The 18,751-nt window shown below is 56.6% G+C and overlaps 2 gene segments (V, D, J or C); both read right to left on the reverse strand.

Moving 5' to 3' along the window:
- Window positions 1–18,751, reverse strand: part of LOC308238770 (immunoglobulin gamma-1 heavy chain-like) — a 143,042-nt gene that overhangs the window by 38,058 nt on the left and 86,233 nt on the right. Inside the window, exon 3 of the C gene segment in view lies at window positions 18,583–18,629.
- Window positions 8,085–17,016, reverse strand: LOC308238768 (immunoglobulin heavy constant mu-like). The segment is given in 7 exons: window positions 16,854–17,016; window positions 12,898–13,215; window positions 12,486–12,821; window positions 11,903–12,217; window positions 11,201–11,533; window positions 8,424–8,539; window positions 8,085–8,330 (listed from the first exon to the last, which is right to left on the reverse strand).

Here is an 18,751-nt window from a genome sequence, read left to right on the forward strand (position 1 = left end):
TTTAGCCAGACTAAGGAGAGAGGACCCAAATATATAAGATTAGAAATGAAAGAGGCAAAATAATAACTGACACCACAATAGATGCAGAAAAAGCACAGAAATATAAAAGATTATAAGAAAACTAGAGGCCCGGTGCATGAAATTTATCCACGGGGGGTGTGAGTCCCTCAGCCCAGCCTGCACCGTCTCCAATCTGGGACCCATTGGGATTGGGCCTAAACGGGCAGTCGGACATCCCTCTCACAATCCAGGACTGCTGGCTCCCAACCACTCGCCTGCCTGCCTGGCTGATTGCCCCTAACCGCTTCTGCCTGCCAGCCTGATCACCCCCTAACCACTCCCCTGCCAGCCTGATCAACGCCTAACTGCTCCTCTGCCAGCCCAATTGCCCCTAACTGCCCTCCCCTGCTACCCCAGTAACCCCAAACTGCCCTCCCTTGCCAGCATGGTCACCCCTAACTGCCCTCCCCTGCTGACCTGGTCCCCCCATCTGCCCTCCCTTGCAAGCCTGAGTCCCCCCAAACTCTCCTCCCCTGAAAGCTTGGTCACCCCCCAACTGCCCTCCTCTGCTGGCCCGTTCATCCCTAACTGCCTTCCCCTGCAGGCCTGATTGCCCCCAAATGCCCTCCCTTGCAGGCCTGGTCCTTTCCAACTGCCCTCCCCTGCTGGCCTGATTGCCCACAACTGTCCTCCCCTGCTGCCATCTTGTGGAGGCCATCTTGTGTCCACATGGGGGCGGCCATCTTTGACCACATGGGGGTGGCCATCTTGTGTGTTGGAGTGATGATCAATTTGCACATTACTCTTTTATTAGATAGGATACTATGAACACTTCAATGCCAACAAACTTGACAAGCTGGTGAAACAGACAAATTCTTGGAAACATACAATCTTCCAAAACTCAATCAGGAAGAATCAGAAAATCTGAATAGACCAATAACAACTAATGAAATTGAAGTAGTAATAATAATAATAAAAAAAAACTCCAAGCAAACAAAAGTCCTGGACCGGATGGATTTACAGGAGAATTTTACCAAACATTCATCTTCCTCAAACACCCATCTTCCTCAAACTATTCCAAAAAAATTCAAGAGGAGGGAAAACTTCCAAACTTTTTTTATGAGGCCAGAATTATCCTAATTTCTAAACCAAATAAAGACACTACAGAGAAAGAAAATTATGGGCCAATATCCCTGATGAATATAGATGCTAAAATCCTCAACAAAATATTAGTAAATCAGATCCAGCAATACATTAAAAAGCTCATACACCATCACCAAGTGGGATTTATTCCAGGGATGCAAGGTTGGTACAATATTTGCAAGTCAATAAATATAATACATCACATAAACAAAATGAAGGATAAAAATCACATGATCATATCAATAGACACAGAAAAAGCATTTGACAAATCTCTAACCCATTTAAAAAATATATATGTTTTTATTTATTTTAGAGAAAGAAGAAGGGAGAGGGATAGAGAGATGGAAAGATTGATGAGAGACAAACATGGATTGGCTGCCTCCTGCATGCCCTGACTGGGGATTGAGCCCCCAACCTGTGCATGTACCCTGACCAGGAATTGATCTAGTGAGCTCTTGTTTCATGGGTTGGTGCTCAACCAATGAGCCACTTTACTGAGAGTTTTTTCATAAAAATTCTCAGTAAACTGGGAATAGAGGGGAAATAGCTCAATATAATAAAGGCCATATATGAGACACCTACAGCCAACCTCATACTCATAGGCAAAAACTAAAAGCATTTCCTTTAAGATCAGGAACAAGACAAGGATATCTGCTTTCACCACTCTTATTCAACACTAGAGGCCCGGTGCACGAAGTTTGTGCACAGAGGGGAGGTCCCCTCAGCCCAGTCTGCACCCTCTCCAATCCGTGACCCCTTGGGGGATGTCCAACTGCCAGTTTAGGCCCGATCCCTGCCTAAACTGGCAGTCGGACATCCCTCTCACAATCCTGGACCAATGGCTCCTAATTGCTCACCTGTCTGCCTGCCTGGTCGCCCCTAACTGCCCCACCCCCACTCCAGCCTGATTGCCCCTCACTGCCTCTGTGTGCTGGCCTGGTCACTCCTAACTGCCCACCCTTGCCGGCCTGGTCACCCCATACTGCCCCCCCCCTGCTGGCATGGTCGCCCCCAACTGCCCCCCTCTGCTGGCCTGGTTGCCCCTAACTGCCCCCCCTGCCAGCCTGGTTGCCCCTCACTGTCCCCCTGCTAGCCTAATCACCCCCAACTGTCCCCCCACTGGCGTGGTCGCCCCCAACTGCACCCCCCCACTGACCTGGTCACCCCTAACTGCCCCCCCCCCGCCAGCCTGGTCACCTCTTACTGCCCCCCATGCCAGCCTGGTCGCCCCCAACTGCCCCCCCTGCTGGCCTGGTCACCCCCAACTGCCCTCCCTGCTGGCCTGGTCACCCCACACAGCCTGCTGTTCAGTTGTTTGGTCGTCCCTCACTAACCCCCCTGCCAGCCTTGGTCATAGGCAGCCATCTTGTGAGGGTGTGAGGGTCAATTTGCATATCACCTCTTTATTATATAGGATAATACTGGAAATCCTAGCCTCAACAATCAGACAAGAAGAAAAAATAAAAAGCATCCAAATTTGAAAGGAGGAAGTAAAATTCTTATTATTTGCAGATGGTATGATATTATACATTAAAAAAAAAACAAAACAGACTCCACCAAATCCTATTAGATTTATTAAATAAATTCAGTAAATAAGCAGGATACAAAATTAACATCTATAAATCAATGGCATTTTTATACACCAATAATGAATTCTCAGAGAGTTCAACAATCCCATATAACATTACAACAAATAAATAAGATATCTAGGAATAAACATAATCAAGGAGGTGTAAGACCTGTACTCAGAAAACGATAGGGCATTGAAAGAAGAAATAGAGGAAGGTACAAACAAGTGGAAGCACATACCATGTTCATGGATTGGAAGAACGAATATCATTAAAAATGTCCATACTACCCAAAGCGATCTACAGAGTAAATGCAATAGCTATGAACATACTTTTTCTGTGTCTATTGGTATGATCATGTGATTTTATCCTTCATTTTGTTTATGTGATGTATCATATTTATTGACTTGCAAATATTGTACCAACCTTGCATCCCTGGAATAAATCCCACTTGGTGATGGTGTATGATCTTTTTAATGTATTGCTGGATCTGATTTGCTAATATTTTGTTGGGGATTTTAGCATCTATATTCATCAGAGATATTGTCCTGTAATTTTCTTTCTCTGTAGTGTCTTTATCTGGTTTTGGAATTATGATAATGCTGGAATCAGCATAGTTCACAGATCTAGAAAAAATACTCAAAAAATTTATATGGAACACCAACAAAAAGACCTTGAATAGCCACAGAAATCTTAAGAATGAAGAATAAAGTTGGAGGGATCATAATACCGGATATCAAACTATACTACAAGGTCATTGTAATCAAAACAGCCTGGTACTGGCACAAGAACAGGCATATAGATCGATGGAACAGAACAGAGACCCCAGAAATCGACCCAAGCCATTATGCTCAATGAATATTTGACAGTTTGGAGTTTCCTCAAAAAATTAAAAATTAAACTGCCTTATGACCCAGCAATCCCCCTTCTGGGAATATATCCTAAGAAACCCAAAACACCATTCAGAAATTATATATGCACCCCATGTTCACAGTAGCACTATTTACAATAGCCAAGATCTGGAAACAGCCCATGTGCCCAAATGTGGATAAACAAACAAATGTGTGGTACATTTGCACTGTTAGGTCAGAGGAATCCCAGAAGCCGATGCATGCAACCGATGGTGACGCAGATAACAGACTAGTGCACCAGACAGATGGCGACACAAATACTGGTCCCTTCCTGGAACCCGTGACGGACCAGTGCTCCAGGCAAATGGTGACGCAGATATTGGCTCCATTCCTGGAACCCCTGCCCACCGTGGAAATTCCACCTGCCCTCAGCTCATGGTCCTCTGCCCTCACTGAACACCTGTATAAAAAAAGTGCCTCAGCTACCGCCCAATGCGACTTCTCCGGCCCTACCCTCAGGACCGGTGTACCTCACCCGGAAGTGTAAGATTAAACTTCCTTTTGACTGGCCTGGACTCTCTGTCTTTGTTCCCTGAGCTGTGAACCTCACATACACCACGTGTTACTATGCAGCTGTAAAAAAGAAGCATTTAATACTTGTTAAGACAGCATGGAGGGCCCTGGAGAGTATTATGCTAATCAAAATAAGCTAGTCAGAGAAAGACAAATATAACATGATCTCACTTATATGTGGAATCTAATGAACAACATAAACTGATGAATAAAATAGATCCAGAGACATGGAAGCATGGAACCGACTGACAAATCTCAGAAGCAGTTGGGGAGGGGCGTTTGGGAAGAAATTAACCAAAGAACTTATATGCATATATACATAACCCATGGGCACAGACAGTAGTGAGGTGAAGGCTGGGGGTGGGGCAGGAGCCGGGTGGAGGGCCGCAAATGGGGAGAAATGGGGGACATTTGTAATACTCTTAACACTAAAAATAAATTTTGTAAAAAAGCATTTAAAAAAGAAAAAACCCAAACTGGGCGGAGAGGCCAGTAGAAAGTGAGCATTGAAGGCGATTCTGTGTGGGCCCTGGAAGGGTAGGGGCGCTAGAGAGAAGGCCTGTCCCCATGGTTAGGAATGCCGACACTCAGAGCACAAGCGGGGAGGCCTCGAACTGGAGCAGGACCTGGGCACTGGAGACTGGAGGACCTGTGAAGGGGTCACGGATGTGGCTGAATTCTGTTCTACTGTTTTTTGCAAAGTAAGGCTCATGGGAAAAGTGCTGACAGCCTCTCCTGCTGCCCCATGGGGATGGGAGGAGAGAGAAGCTGAAGGAGGCATGCGGTGGGACCAGGCCAGGTGGGTCTGGGAGGTTCTCAGCCTGTTGGAAGAGCAGGCTCCTAAAACAGGGCAGAGGGGCAGTTCAGGGGTCATGACCCTGACTCCCTGGTTCCAGCAGTTGGCTCAGCACCAATCAGGAAGAGCATGCGGGAGTCTTGCTGGAGCAGGAGCAGGAGCAGAAGTGGGAACAGGAGGAAAAGCAGGAGGAGGAGGAGGAGGAGGAGGAGGAGGAGGAGGAGGAGGAGGAGGAGGAGAAGGAGCAGGAGGAGCAGGAGGAGCAGCAGGAGGAGCAGGAGGAGCAGCAGGAGGAGCAGCAGGAGGAGCAGGAGGAGGAGGAGCAGCAGGAGGAGGAGCAGGAGGAGAAGAAGGAGCAGCAAGAGGAGGAGAAGGAGGAGAAGGAGGAGCAGCAGGAGGAGGAGAAGGAGGAGAAGGAGGAGGAGGAGCAGGAGGAGGAGGAGCAGCAGGAGGAGCAGGAGGAGGAGAAGGAGGAGAAGGAGGAGCAGGAGGAGGAGGAGGAGGAGAAGTAGCAGGAGGAGCAGGAGGAGGAAAAGGAGAAGGAGGAGCAGGAGGAGAAGCAGGAGGAGCAGGAGGAGCAGCAGGAGGAGCAGCAGGAGGAGCAGCAGGAGGAGAAGCAGGAGGAGCAGGAGGAGGAGAAGGAGGAGAAGGAGGAGCAGGAGGAGAAGGAGGAGCCGCAAGAGGAGGAGAAGGAGGAGAAGGAGGAGCAGCAGAAGGAGAAGAAGGAGGAGAAGGAGGAGGAGGAGGAGGAGCAGGAGGAGGAGGAGCAGCAGGAGGAGCAGGAGGAGGAGAAGGAGGAGCAGGAGGAGGAGGAGGAGGAGAAGTAGCAGGAGGAGCAGGAGGAGGAAAAGGAGAAGGAGGAGCAGGAGGAGAAGCAGGAGGAGCAGGAGGAGCAGCAGGAGGAGCAGCAGGAGGAGCAGCAGGAGGAGAAGCAGGAGGAGCAGGAGGAGGAGAAGGAGGAGAAGGAGGAGCAGGAGGAGAAGGAGGAGCAGCAAGAGGAGGAGAAGGAGGAGAAGGAGGAGTAGCAGGAGGAGGAGAAGGAGGAGAAGGAGGAGCAGGAGGAGGAGGAGCAGGAGGAGGAGAAGGAGGAGCCGCAGGAGGAGGAGAAGGAGGAGCAGCAGGAGGAGGAGAAGGAGGAGAAGGAGCAGGAGCAGCAGCAGGAGGAGGAGCAGGCTTGCCTGGACTGAAGGCTATCTGCGGCTGGTGGGGCACCACTGCCACCAGGGCCCAAGGACTCAGGCCCCGCTTGGAGGGTTGGCCCCGAGGACAGAGCATGGACTGAGGGACCCTCTGGGGCCTCGAAATCTAATGGGGTTTGGACCCTGGCCAGGTAGTTCAGTTGGTTAGAGTGTCACCACCATACACTAAAGGTTACGGGTTTCATCCTGGTCAGGGCACGTACTAAAAGCAACCAATGAACATAGTAAGTGGAACAACAAATCAAAGTTTCTCTCTTTTTCTCTTAAATCAGTTACAAAACATCTAATGATGCTTGCCCTTCAGGCTTGAACTTGCTTGGGGCCCATGGCCTCTCCTTCCCCTTCCTTCCGTCTCCACCCTCTGGCATGGAAATGCCGGCCATGGGGCTGTCCAGCCTGCAGATCCCAAGTCTGCTCCACAGTCCGTGGCTGGGAGCCCTCAGTCCCAGGATCCCTCACTTTCATGAGTCCCCTGCCTGGTTTAGCTGAGATTTGGGACTGAGAGGGGATGCTGGCTGGGTTAGACATGCAGGGGTATTGGGGTGGGGTATTCTGCATGTGAGAAAGATGTGAATTTGGGGAGTCAGCGGGTAGACTATTGTGGCTTGAGTTGTGTGCCCCAATTTATACACTGACATCCTACCCTCTCCCCGGGTCCTGCAGAAGGCAACTTCATTGGGATGATGGAGGTGTCATCAGTGAGTTAAAGAGAGGGTTCCCTGGATTGGGCTGGGTCCCATTCAGTGTGGCTGTGAATTTATGAGAAGGGGACTTGGGGACAGACACACACACACAGGATAAGGCCACAGTGGTGGAAGTGCAGAGCAAGCTAAGGCTGTGGAGGCGGGAAACGGGGCCATAGTCAGCCGCAGGGGATGCCCCGCCCCTGCCCCCACCTTGATCTGACCCCAGAGCCGGGCAGGATACACTTCTGTTAAGCCGTCGGGCCTGTGTTGCTTTCCCTTTAGACACTCACTGGTGCTGTCCTGAGGGCCAGCCCATGCGTGTAAGAGCCGAATGTTGTGTGAGCCTAGCGCTGCCTGGGCCCTGCTTGGGTCCTGCCAGCCCACGGGCTGGGCCCGGACGGGATCCACTTAGTGGAAATGAAGCTGGAGCCTGGAAGCTGTCCACGTGGAGCCCAAGCCAGGGGAGACTTCCCTTCGGACCAGTGTCCTTTTCCAGTTCTGCTGTGGACAGTCACCCCGCAGGGCCAGGCTAACGCTTAGGCCTGGACACCCTGCGTCAGCGGCCGCCCTGCAAGCCCAGGTGGTGCCTCCGCTCCTGGAAGTGCCTTCTCCCAGAGCTGGGCTCAGCGGCTCCTACCCTGACCCCTCCTGGGACCCTGGCCCTGCTGAGTCTGCCCTGCCTGCCCCCAGGCTGCCTCTGCTCAGGCCCTGGCCACCACAGCGGGCCGGGACGCTGCATGGCCTTTGGCCGCCCTGCTGTGCGCCCCTGGCCCAGTGAGCCCCATGTCCCCTGCACATGGCTCCTGCCTCCCGGCACCTCATGCCCCACATGGCTCCTGGCCTGGCTGCCACCTGCCTTGTTTTGACCCTAGCGTGGATGGCACCTCCCCTTCTGTCCTGCATCCCGGTCATGCACGCTCTAGACTGGTCACTGGGTCCCACGGGCACACCCAGACACTCGGCGAGGGTGGGACAGACGGAGTGGCTGGGCTTTCTAGGAACGGTGACAGGCAGTGAGGCACGTCCAGCAGGTGCCTGGGGCGAGGCCCTACTGACCACTGGGAGGCCCAGCCCAGCTCCGCGGAGGTGGTGCTGGGGAGCCAAGGCCTGCATCCCCCCAGCTCAGCCTCGTCCTTCAGGCTCATCTGCCCTCAGCCCTGCCTGGCCAGAGGGCACCTCCCTTTCCCACACGCCCTTCAGAATTAGGCTCACACAACAGACAGGGATGTGGTTTTGGGGAAAAAAAATCCTCCATGAGGAAGCAGTGTCACAAGATAACATGTACATATTTATTTCAAGGTGACAAGGGCACACACTGCGAAGTGACCCCGGGCCGAGCGCATGGCTGCGGGCGTCCAGGGAAGCGGCTTCCTTGCGCTGGAAGCTGGAGGCACTCAGGGGAGGTTTATGTACAAGGGGCCCAGCACGCAGGCCTGGGCTGGGGTGCAAGGCGGCGGGCACCCCCTCGGTTCCGACTCCTTATGTCCACGATCCTGCCTGACGGGTCACTTCACCTGCAGACGACAGAGGCAGCGTGAGGCACTGCTCAGGGCGGGTCTGGATGCCCCTGACCCCCAGCCCTCCAGCCCGCCTGCCCGCCTGCCCACCTTGAACAGGGTGACAGTCGTGCTATAGAAGAGGCTGAGCAGGAACAGGACGATGAAGGTGGAGGCCATGGTGTTGAGGTTCTCGAAGCCCTCCTCATCAGCGCTCACCTCCCCCGCTGCAGGGACAACACGGGGCTCAGTGTTGCACCGCAAACCCCCTCCCAGGCCACCCATTTCCCGCTGCCCAGGGCCCTGACGGTGCTGCCCCAGAAGGACAGGGTGGGGCGGGGCAGGGCGGCGGCAGAAGTGGAGGGTAGCAGGCAGGGGCCCCGAAGCACTCCGACAGCCTGATGGGAGGTGGGGCAGAGAGCCCTGGGTGCAGGTGGTAACAGCAGCTCACAGACATAGGGGTGGGTGCAGCAGGGCTGGGATGGGGGAACCCAGTGGATTGTATTCAGGGTCCTGGATTCTCCTAGAGGGGGTATGGCCAGGGCCACTTGGGGTGATGAAGCTGGGAGTGGGACCTCCTGTCCCCTGTGGTTGGAGGTGGGAGTGGGGGCAGGCACAGGTCTGGGCCTGAGGGACCCTCCTTGCTTCCTCAGTGGGACTCTCACTTTCTCCTTCTCAGAGTGGAGGGCGAGTGTGGGAAGCTGTGGGGGCTCTGGCTGGGTTGTCTGACCCACCAGGAATCATATCTCTGGGATCAAGGGGTCTGACAGACACCTGAGGCTCTGGGCAGAGTGAGGCTGGGATGGACAGACGGACACATACAGTGGGGTCTGGAGCCCCAACATAGATGGGCGTTTGAGGCAGAGTCTGGAGCCCAGGTTCCCAAAGGACCAAGAACATGGGGTGTCTAGGGGGTAGCCCAAAGGGGGGCAGTGCCGTCTGCTGGGAATGGAGACCCACCCGGGCCCCTGTGTCCCTCACTCCCTGCTGCAGGCAGTCTCTTTCCCCACCAGGTGTTTCCAGGGCCAGGTGTTTGCGGGGCAGAGCCGCCAGATCAGCCTCCCTGCCTCCAGGACACGCTGACTACTTCTGTTCACAGCGGGTGCAGGTCCTGCTGCTTCATCAACAGCCTGGACAGGGCCGGGGGGCCCCAAGGAGCTGCAGCCCACCAGCCAGGTGGCCCCCTGAGCCTGGGACGGAGCTCTGGTCAGAGTCCTGGCTGGGCTGGCTGCACCTCCAAGCAGAGAAAGAGGACAAGCAGACTGGGCAGGAAGCCCTGTAGCAAGCACGGTGCAGAGGCAGGTGTGTGCAAAGGCACCGAGTGACCAGGGCGCACAGGGTGTACATCTGTGTGTGTGTGTATCTCTGCGTGCACATGCATGTGTGTGTCTGTACGTGCATGTGTCTATGCAAATGTGTCCATGTGTCAGTGTACATCTGTGCATCCATGACTCATCTCTGTGTGCGAGTGTTCATGTGTGTCTCTGTGTGCATGTGTGTATGAATGTGCATTAACTGTGTGTGCATGTGTGTGCATGTATCTGTGTGTGCTCCTCTGCCTCTGCATGTGTGTACATCTACATGTCCAAGTATGCCCATGTCCATTGCATGTGTGTCTATATCCATGTGCATTTGTGCCTCTGTGTGTATGTGTCCATGTATGTGTGTGTGTGTGAGTGTGCATGTGTCTGTGTATATGAATGTGTGGGTATTTATGTGTCTGTGTGCATGTTTCCATGTCTTTGCATGTCTCTGTGTGTCCATACCCATGGTATGTGTCTCTGTGTCTATATTCATGTGTGTATATCTGTGCATGTGTGCCTGTGTCCATGTGCATGTGTGTATCTGTGTGAATGTATCCATATCTTTGCATGTGTTCCAGTGCATACATGTGTGTCTGTGTAAACCTGTGCACATGTGCACGTGTGCGTACCCGTATGTATGCGTCTTTGCATACATGTGCACATGGGCATGTGTTTGTGTGCCCATGTCCACAACATGTATGTATTTATGTCTGTGTGTGTGCATGTGTCCAAATGTATCTGTGTCTTTGTGTATGTCCATATCTGGGCATATGTCTGTGTGCATGCATGCATGTGTCTCTGCATGTGTGCATGTGTCTGTGTGCCAATGTCCATAGCATGTGTGTCTATGTTCATGTCCATGTGTGTATGTCTCTGTGTGCCTTTGTCCATGTACATGTATGCCTTTGTGTGTGTCTATATTTGGGCATGTGTCTATGTGCATGCTTGCACATATCTCTGCATATGGGCATGTGTATGTGTGCCCATGTCTACTGCATGTGTATCTACATCCATGAGTGTGTGTCTGTGTGCACACATGCATGTGTCTCTGTGCGCATATGTATGTATGTGTTATACGCTCAGGCCCCCATGAGACGATAGCAGCAGTAGAGAAGCAGTAAGCATTGGTGCTGTCTGCTGGGAGCGCTCTGAAGGGCAAGCATGTCAAACTCGTAGCCCACAAGCCACATGCCTTGTTTATTTGGCCTGTGTGAGCCTTTGAGTTTGACATGCTTGCTGTAGGGGCTCAGGGCTTTGAGAGGCAGGTGGGAGGCCAGTGAGTGAGGCAGGGTTGGGGGCAGTGGTGGCAGGTGGTCTGCGGGGTGGGGGTAGCATAGCCATGGCCCCAGCAGGTGAGAGCATTGCTCACTCAGGACCAGCATCTTTTGAACGGATCTTTTTATTTCTAGTTTTTATAGAATGCAACACCCCACCCCATTGACATAGTCAGTTTGCATACATGCACAAATAGCAACAGGTCAGCCAGAGGCTCCGGGACTGCCCTTGAGGGGCAGCCTGGGGGTCAGTGGCAGGTGCTGGCCACATCAGACATGACCAGGGACACGTTGTACAGGGTGGGTTTACCAGTGGACTTGTCCACGGTCCTCTCGGTCACAGAGTACGGCAGGGCCTCGTGGGCCACGACGCAGGTGAAGGTCTCCCCGGCGCTCCAGTCCTCCTCACTCACGGTCAGGATGCTGTGGACGAAGTACAAGCCGGGGGCCTGGGGCTCGGGCACTGGGGCGCTGGTCACATACATGTCGGAGGACACGGGCTGCCCTCTCTGCAGCCACTGCACAAACACATCTGGGGGCGAGAAGCCCTTCACCAGGCAGGTGACCGAGGCTGACTCCCGCAGGCTCAGCTGCTCCCGGCTGGGCGGCTGCACGTACACCGCGGGCATGTGCTTGGCGACGTCTGTGGGAAGAGGGGTGGGGTGAGCTCAAGTCGGGGCAGCGGGGATCTTCCCTGACAACAGGGGGAGCAGAGGGCATGTGTGTCTGTGTGTCTTAGTGTATGAATGTGCAGGTATCTGTGTGTCCATGTGCCTGTGTCTATGTCTTTGCATGTGTGTACTGGTTGTCTCTGTATGCCCGTGTCCACTGCATGTGTCTCTGTCCATGTGCATGTGTGCCTGTGTCCATGTGCATGTTGCATGCCTGTGCATGTGTGCCTGTGTCCATGTGCATGTGTGCCTTTTGCTCCCGGGCCTGCCATGGGGTCTCCAGGCCCTGGATACCATGTGTGGGAGGGTCTGGGGTGGTGGGAAGGGTGGGGCAGGCCTACCCTTGGGCCTGAAGATGGTGTGCTTCAGCGGTGAGGGCAGGTCCGTGTGGGTCACCGTGCAGGTGAACTCCTCGCCCGCCTCCCAGTCCTCCATGCACACCGTGGCCTTTCCTGTGGCGCTGAAGGTGGCGTTGGGGTGGCTCTCGGAGATGTTGGTGTGGGTTTTCACCTCCTTGCCATTCTGGCGGGTCCAGGAGATGTGCAGGCTGTCATAGGTGGCCAGGTCCGTGACCAGGCAGGACAGCGTGGCCTCCTTGGTGAGGAAGATGCTGGCAAAGGTCGGGGGGATGGTGAAGACTCGGATGGTGGATGTACCTGGGACAGGAGAGGGAGCGGAATCAGGCCAAGGCGTCGACTTGGCAGAGCCTCTCCTGGGCCTTGGGGTCCTGCGGGAGGGAACACCCGGCCCCGCCCTACAAGGGCCCCGAGCAGCCCTGTGGGGCCCCTTCCCCGCCCCTGGCCTCTCTGGGAAGCCAAGGCTCGGGGAGCGGCCGGCCTCGTCGGGGGCAGGGTCTGCTGACCGGAGTAGACACCTGTGTGTTGGGGGGTCTCTGCCCGGGGCCCTCGGGGCAGGACCACTCACTGGGGCCGCACATGGACGACACGTTCTTCTGGAAGATCAGCTCCTGGTGCTCCACTTGGCAGGTGAACACGCTCTGGCTGAGCCAGTCGCTCTCGGTGATGGTCAGCGTGCTGGTGACCCTGTAGGTCACGGGGCGGGCTTTGCGCTCGACCTCTGGTTTGTCCGTGACGAAGCCAGAGGTCAGCAGCTTTCCCTCCTTCAGCCAGGACACCGCGATCTTCTTGGGGCTGAAGCCCGTGGCCTGGCAGATGAGCGTGGACGTGCGGGGGCCGGGGCCGGTGAAGGAGTCGCGAGGCGGGATGAAGACGTTCACGTGGGGGGGCAGCACTACGCCGGCTGCAGGGAGGGGACAGCGTCAGCCAAGCTGCCCACCCCCCCTCGCCCGCCCGCCAGGGGAGGAGGCCCTGCTCACCTTGGAGGGGCACTTGCAATTCTTTTTCGCCGTTGGAGTGTTTGACCTTGCACGTCACGAACTCGTCCGTGCCCTGGAGGATGTCGGCCGTGGGCAGGAAAACCTGCGAGCTGGCCTCGTACTTGCCTTCCCTCAGGACTGACGGGAAGTTCTGGATGTCCTGGCTGCTGATGGCGCTGGTGTTCTTAAAGCTCCAGGAGAAGGTGACGGAGTCAGGCAGGAAGTCCTTGGCCAGGCAGCCCATGGCCACCAGGCGCTCATCGTACAGGGAGTTCTCACAGGAGACGAGGGGGAAGAGGTTGGGGACAGCCGCGCTTGCTGAGGACCCGAGCGGACAAAAGAGAAAGGGGCGTGAGAGGATGACTTCCCAGACACGGCTGGGCAGGGGTCAGGCCCGGCGCCCCTCAGTTGCCTCTCCGGGCCAAGCCCACGACGGGCCCCCCAGGCCTCGCCACCTGTGGGGCAGGCAGTGTGGCAGGCCAGAGCCCTGGCCAAGACTCGGGCTGGGGAGGCTGCCAAGGCCCTCACCCCACAGGAGCTGGCTCTGAGCCTGGGAACGCTAGAGCGGCTCTTGCTGGAGCGGCAGGCCTGGCCCTTCCTCCCCCGGCAGCGCTGTCCCCAGACACAGGAGCACGTGCACCCAGCTCCCGGCTCACACGACCCAAGCCCAGGCCCAGGCCAGCGCGGCCTTCCCTCTGACCACTGTAGCCGCATGCTCAGCCCCAGCACCCGGGAGCCTTGGGCAGCGGCCAGTGAGAGAGGGGCCCCTGCGAGCCCAGCCCTCACTGCCACGGCTCCACCACATGGAGCCCTGCCCTGGGTGCCTGGGGTCCAAAGGATGGTGTGTGATGGGGGGACGAACACAGACTCAACTCAACACATCCCGAGCACAACCAGGTCACGGGGTCAGCCCAGGGTCAGCAGGACAGTCCTGCACGGCCAGCTCAGCCCATGAGACCCACGTGGCCCAGCCAGTTAATGCAGCCAAAGCAACTAGCAAAGTCCTCTGAGAGAAGCCAGCTCACCCACGCCATTTGTGCTGAACCCAGCCCAGCCCAGCTCTTCCCAATCCAGCTCAGCCAAGCTCAGCTCAGCCAGCTCATCCCAATGCAACTCAACCCAGGTCACCCAGCTCACCCAGCTCACTCAGCTCACCCAGCTCAGCTCACCCAGCCCACCCAGCTCAGCTCACCCAGCTCACCCAGCTCAGCCCAGCTCACCCAGCTCACCCAGCTCACCCAGCTCAGCTCACCCAGCTCACCCAGCTCAGCTCACCCAGCTCACCCAGCTCACCCAGCTCAGCTCACCCAGCTCACCCAGCTCACCCAGCTCACCCAGCTCAGCTCACCCAGCTCACCCAGCTCACCCAGCTCAGCTCACCCAGCCCACCCAGCTCAGCTCACCCAGCTCACCCAGCTCAGCTCACCCAGCTCACCCAGCTCAGCTCACCCAGCTCACCCAGCTCACCCTGCCCAGCTCAGCCCAGCTCACCCAGCTCAGCTCACCCAGCTCACCCAGCTCAGCTCACCCAGCTCAGCTCACCCAGCTCACCCAGCTCAGCTCACCCAGCTCACCCAGCTCACCCAGCTCAGCTCACCCAGCTCACCCAGCTCACCCTGCCCAGCTCAGCCCAGCTCACCCAGCTCAGCTCACCCAGCTCACCCAGCTCAGCTCACCCAGCTCAGCTCACCCAGCTCACCCAGCTCACCCTGCCCAGCTCAGCCCAGCTCACCCAGCTCAGCTCACCCAGCTCACCCAGCTCACCCAGCTCAGCTCACCCAGCTCAGCTCACCCAGCTCACCCAGCTCAGCTCACCCAGCTTAGCTCAGCCCAGCTCAGCCCAGCTCAGCTCACCCAGCTCACCCAGCTCAGCTCAGCCCAGCTCACCCAGCTCACCCAGCTCAGCTCACCCAGCTCACCCAGCTCACCCTGCCCAGCTCAGCCCAGCTCACCCAGCTCAGCTCACCCAGCTCACCCAGCTCACCCAGCTCAGCTCACCCAGCTCAGCTCACCCAGCTCACCCAGCTCACCCAGCTCACCCAGCTCAGCTCACCCAGCTCACCCAGCTCAGCTCACCCAGCTCACCCAGCTTAGCTCAGCCCAGCTCAGCTCACCCAGCTCACCCAGCTCAGCCCAGCTCAGCTCAGCCCAGCTCAGCTCAGCCCAGCTCAGCTCAGCCCAGCCCAGCTCACCCAGCTCAGCCCAGCTCAGCTCAGCCCAGCTCAGCCCAGCTCAACCCAGCTCACCCAGCTTAGCTCAGCCCAGCTCAGCTCACCCAGCTCACCCAGCTCAGCCCAGCTCAGCTCAGCCCAGCTCAGCCCAGCCCAGCTCACCCAGCTCAGCCCAGCTCAGCTCAGCCCAGCTCAGCTCAGCCCAGCTCAGCTCAGCCCAGCCCAGCTCACCCAGCTCAGCCCAGCTCAGCTCAGCCCAGCTCAGCCCAGCTCAACCCAGCCCAGCCCAGCTCAGCTCAGCCCAGCTCAGCCTAGCTCAGCCCAGCCCAGCTCAGCCCAGCTCACCCAGCTCACCCACCTCACCCACCTCACCCAGCTCTGCCTGGCTCAGCTCAGAAAGCTCAGTTCAAACTGGTGCAGTTCAGCTCAGCTCCAGCCGCCCGGAGCAGTCCTGTGCAGCCCTGCTTAGCCCTGTGGTTCTGGTCAGAAAGGCTCAGACCACCTGACCTGCTCACCTCAGTGGAAGCGACTCACCCCGGAGTTCTGTGCAGCTGAGCTCGGCCCAGGTCAGCTCCTTCCCAGAGCCTCTTCCTGCCTTTCGCCCTGATACACCCGCTCCCAGCCCTGGCCCTGCTCCCGCTGGTGTCTGGCTCCCAAGCAGTGCCAGTCACTGCCCTCCTCAGCAGCCTGGTTAAAACACTGCTGCCACTTTAAGTCAGTCAACATCAGGGCTTGGGGAGCACTGGATTGGCCGAGTGGCTCCCCCGCCAGGTGCCCCACCATCAGCCTCCGGCTTTAACCACGTTCCCTCCAGAGAAAAATCATCACTCGGAATGGCCAGACATGCATCTTTCTGATCTCGCACTTAGAGCCCTGCTCTGTGGCACACGGCGTGGGCACTTCCTAATGCGCGACAATGACCTGAAAACCGAAGCTGCGCTCACAACTTAGGGAAAGACAAAAATGCGAGCTTGTCTGAGCCACCCCGCCCGCAGCCGGGTGGCCACAGGGCAGCACTGGCCACTTCTCCCTGGAAGGTTCTCTGGGGAGAGATAACTGGGAGGGACCCACGCACACAGGCCTCCCCGTCTCCACTGAGCACCAATGGTCCAAGATCCCCCTTCGGGTGGAGGCAAAGCTGTCAAACCCACTGCCCTGCGGGCTGGCAGCGGTGGCCTCTCTCACTACGCCTGCTGGTCACCCGTACGTCTGGGGGGAGGGGTGGTGGTGGAGGGGGACCTTTGTCCTGCAGCAATTCCTCCAACTCCACCACTCACTCACTAGGGACTCGAACTTGGTCACTGGGGACTCAGGAGAGCTGCCGGCTGGTCTGGCGGCGGAAGCGGGGCTACACCTCCGGGCCCGGGGCTCGGCCGCTCTCAGACCCTCCACCTCCACTGGAGCAAGTTCAAGTGCAATCGAGGCCTTGCCACGCGCCCGGTTCCTTTCTGCCTTGAGACCTGACGGGTTTCCTCTTAGTCCACTGCCTATGAGGCTTCGCTGAGCTAATCCGGGACAATCCCACGCATTCCACCTGCCCCCTGTCCTCAGGGGCATACTTGAAAATCGGTCTGAAACAAAGGCGACTTTATCAGAAATCGCAAAGTGTCTTCCTCAAGGGGAGAAAACACTAACTTAAAAAAACAGGGACAGTCCCTGTGAAACCGGGCGTGGGGACAGGGACCCGGCGCGGCAAAGGACCCCTCTCAGGGCCAGCGGATTAAAAACAGGACAGGGGCCCTCAGCAAACGGCCCCGAGGCCGTTTCATGCCTCACACACCTCACCTTGAAAATGAATGTAAATGAGGAGCTGGTAAGCGAAGTCCGAGAAATGAAACCCAGATGCTGAAAGAGGAACTCCCGTCCCGGCCCCCGCCTTATCTCAGAGCTCAGCCACCAGGTGTTGTTTTGCTCCAGCGACACGTTTAGATTTGTGGGCAAAACCCCCGAAACCATGGCTCAGAACCAGAAGCTGTAAATGTGTCGACCGTGCTTCCTCGCTTCCGAAAATAGACTCTGGCTGCCCACTTCCGGCCGCCGGCTGCAGGTGCCACCACCGCCACCGGCTCTGCTCCATCCGAACACCCTCATTTCAGTGCAAAATAATTTATCTTCGTCAAAACTCAGCCCACGGTTCCCTGGCACTGTTTCTGGCCAAACTGGCACCACTATCCACTCCAGAAAGACGTGATTCCTGATTGTTAATTAAATAATAAGATTTTTAAAAATTTAGTGTCCTTGAAAATCTCTCAGGTTTTAAAGTCACACTTTTCTTGCCCTGGCCTGTTTGGCCCAGTGGATAGCGCGTCGGCCTGCGGACTGAAGGGTCCCGGGTTTGATTCTGGTCAAGGGCACATGCCCGGTTGCGGGCTTGGTCCCCAGTGGGAGCTGTGCAGGAGGCAGCCAATCCATGATTCGCTCTCATCATTGATGTTTCTATCTCTCTCCCCATCTCCCTTCCTCTCTGAAGTCAATAAAAATAAATTTTAAAAAATAAAGTAAAATAAAGTCACACTTTTCTGAACTCTGTCTTTAAACTCGGTAAGCAAAGCGTTTCCTCGGAGAAGCTGCCTCCCTGATGAGCCCTCGGGCCTCAACCCCGTCCCGGCCACACGGCCCTCCTCGCCAGTAAAGAATCTAAAGACAATCCAGCCATTTTTAATTAGATTTAGAAAAGTAATGGACTCGAAAGAAATCCAATCTAGCCCAGGACTTTCCTCCTCATTCTGAGGGCAGTGTTCCCCTGAGCCGCCTGCTCCTGGTTCTGCAAACACCCGATTCTGACCGCAAGAAGGTCCCGTGGCCACGCTGGCCCTCGGCCGGTCCGACCACTCTCCCCGGCGCGGCCCTTCAGGCCGGCAGCCTCTTTCCGGGGCTCAGTGACGCCCAGACTGGCCGTGTTATTTCAGTCTCCGAAAGGCACTTGAAAATCAAGAGGCTCTAAAGTCCCTGCGCCCCGGCCCCTGTCCTCCCTGGCCAACCTGCCCAGGCCCCAGGCCAGGGGGACACGTCCCGAGGACCAGCCACTGACGCCCAGAAAGACCCACCAAGAGAACAGGAAAGAAAGGCCCGAGGAGGGCTATTGTTCTTACCTGCGGAGACGGTGACCAGGATGCCCTGGCCCCAGTAGTCCATGCCATAGGAATCACAACAGTGCAATCTCCAGCCTCACCCCACAAAAACTGGGGCGCTGGCCCGGCATCACCGGAGGCTGCCCGGGCCCCTGGCCATGAGCCAACAGCCTTGACTGGGACTCAGAAATCCAAGCAGCACAGCCGGCCACATGCTCACAGCGGGCGCGGCGGAGCCCACGGAGCGGGGCAGCGCAGTCACACGGCCCCTGCAGTCTCATGTCGCTGTCTTTGGAGAGGGGAGGTCCATCTCAAGCCCCACTTGGGGGACCCTCTCCCCGGCTCCCTTTCCTGACCTCCAAAATACCTCGGCGTCTCCGATATCCAGACCCGACGCCCGACCTCCCCAAGTGCAGCTGCAGTGGGGACGGCATAGGACTCACCTGAGGAGACGGTGACCAGGGTGCCCTGGCCCCAGTATTCAAACCAGCTGTCACATTGTGATAGCTGCGCCCAGGTCCCGGGCAAAAACCGGCTCCCAGCTCGGGCCTCACGTCCACCTCAGGTGGCGCCCAGGAGGGCAGAGGGGGCCACAGGGCCCGGAGGCCAAGG

This window comes from Plecotus auritus (genome assembly GCF_963455305.1).
Source record: "Plecotus auritus genome assembly, chromosome: 14".
NCBI lineage: Eukaryota > Metazoa > Chordata > Mammalia > Chiroptera > Vespertilionidae > Plecotus > Plecotus auritus.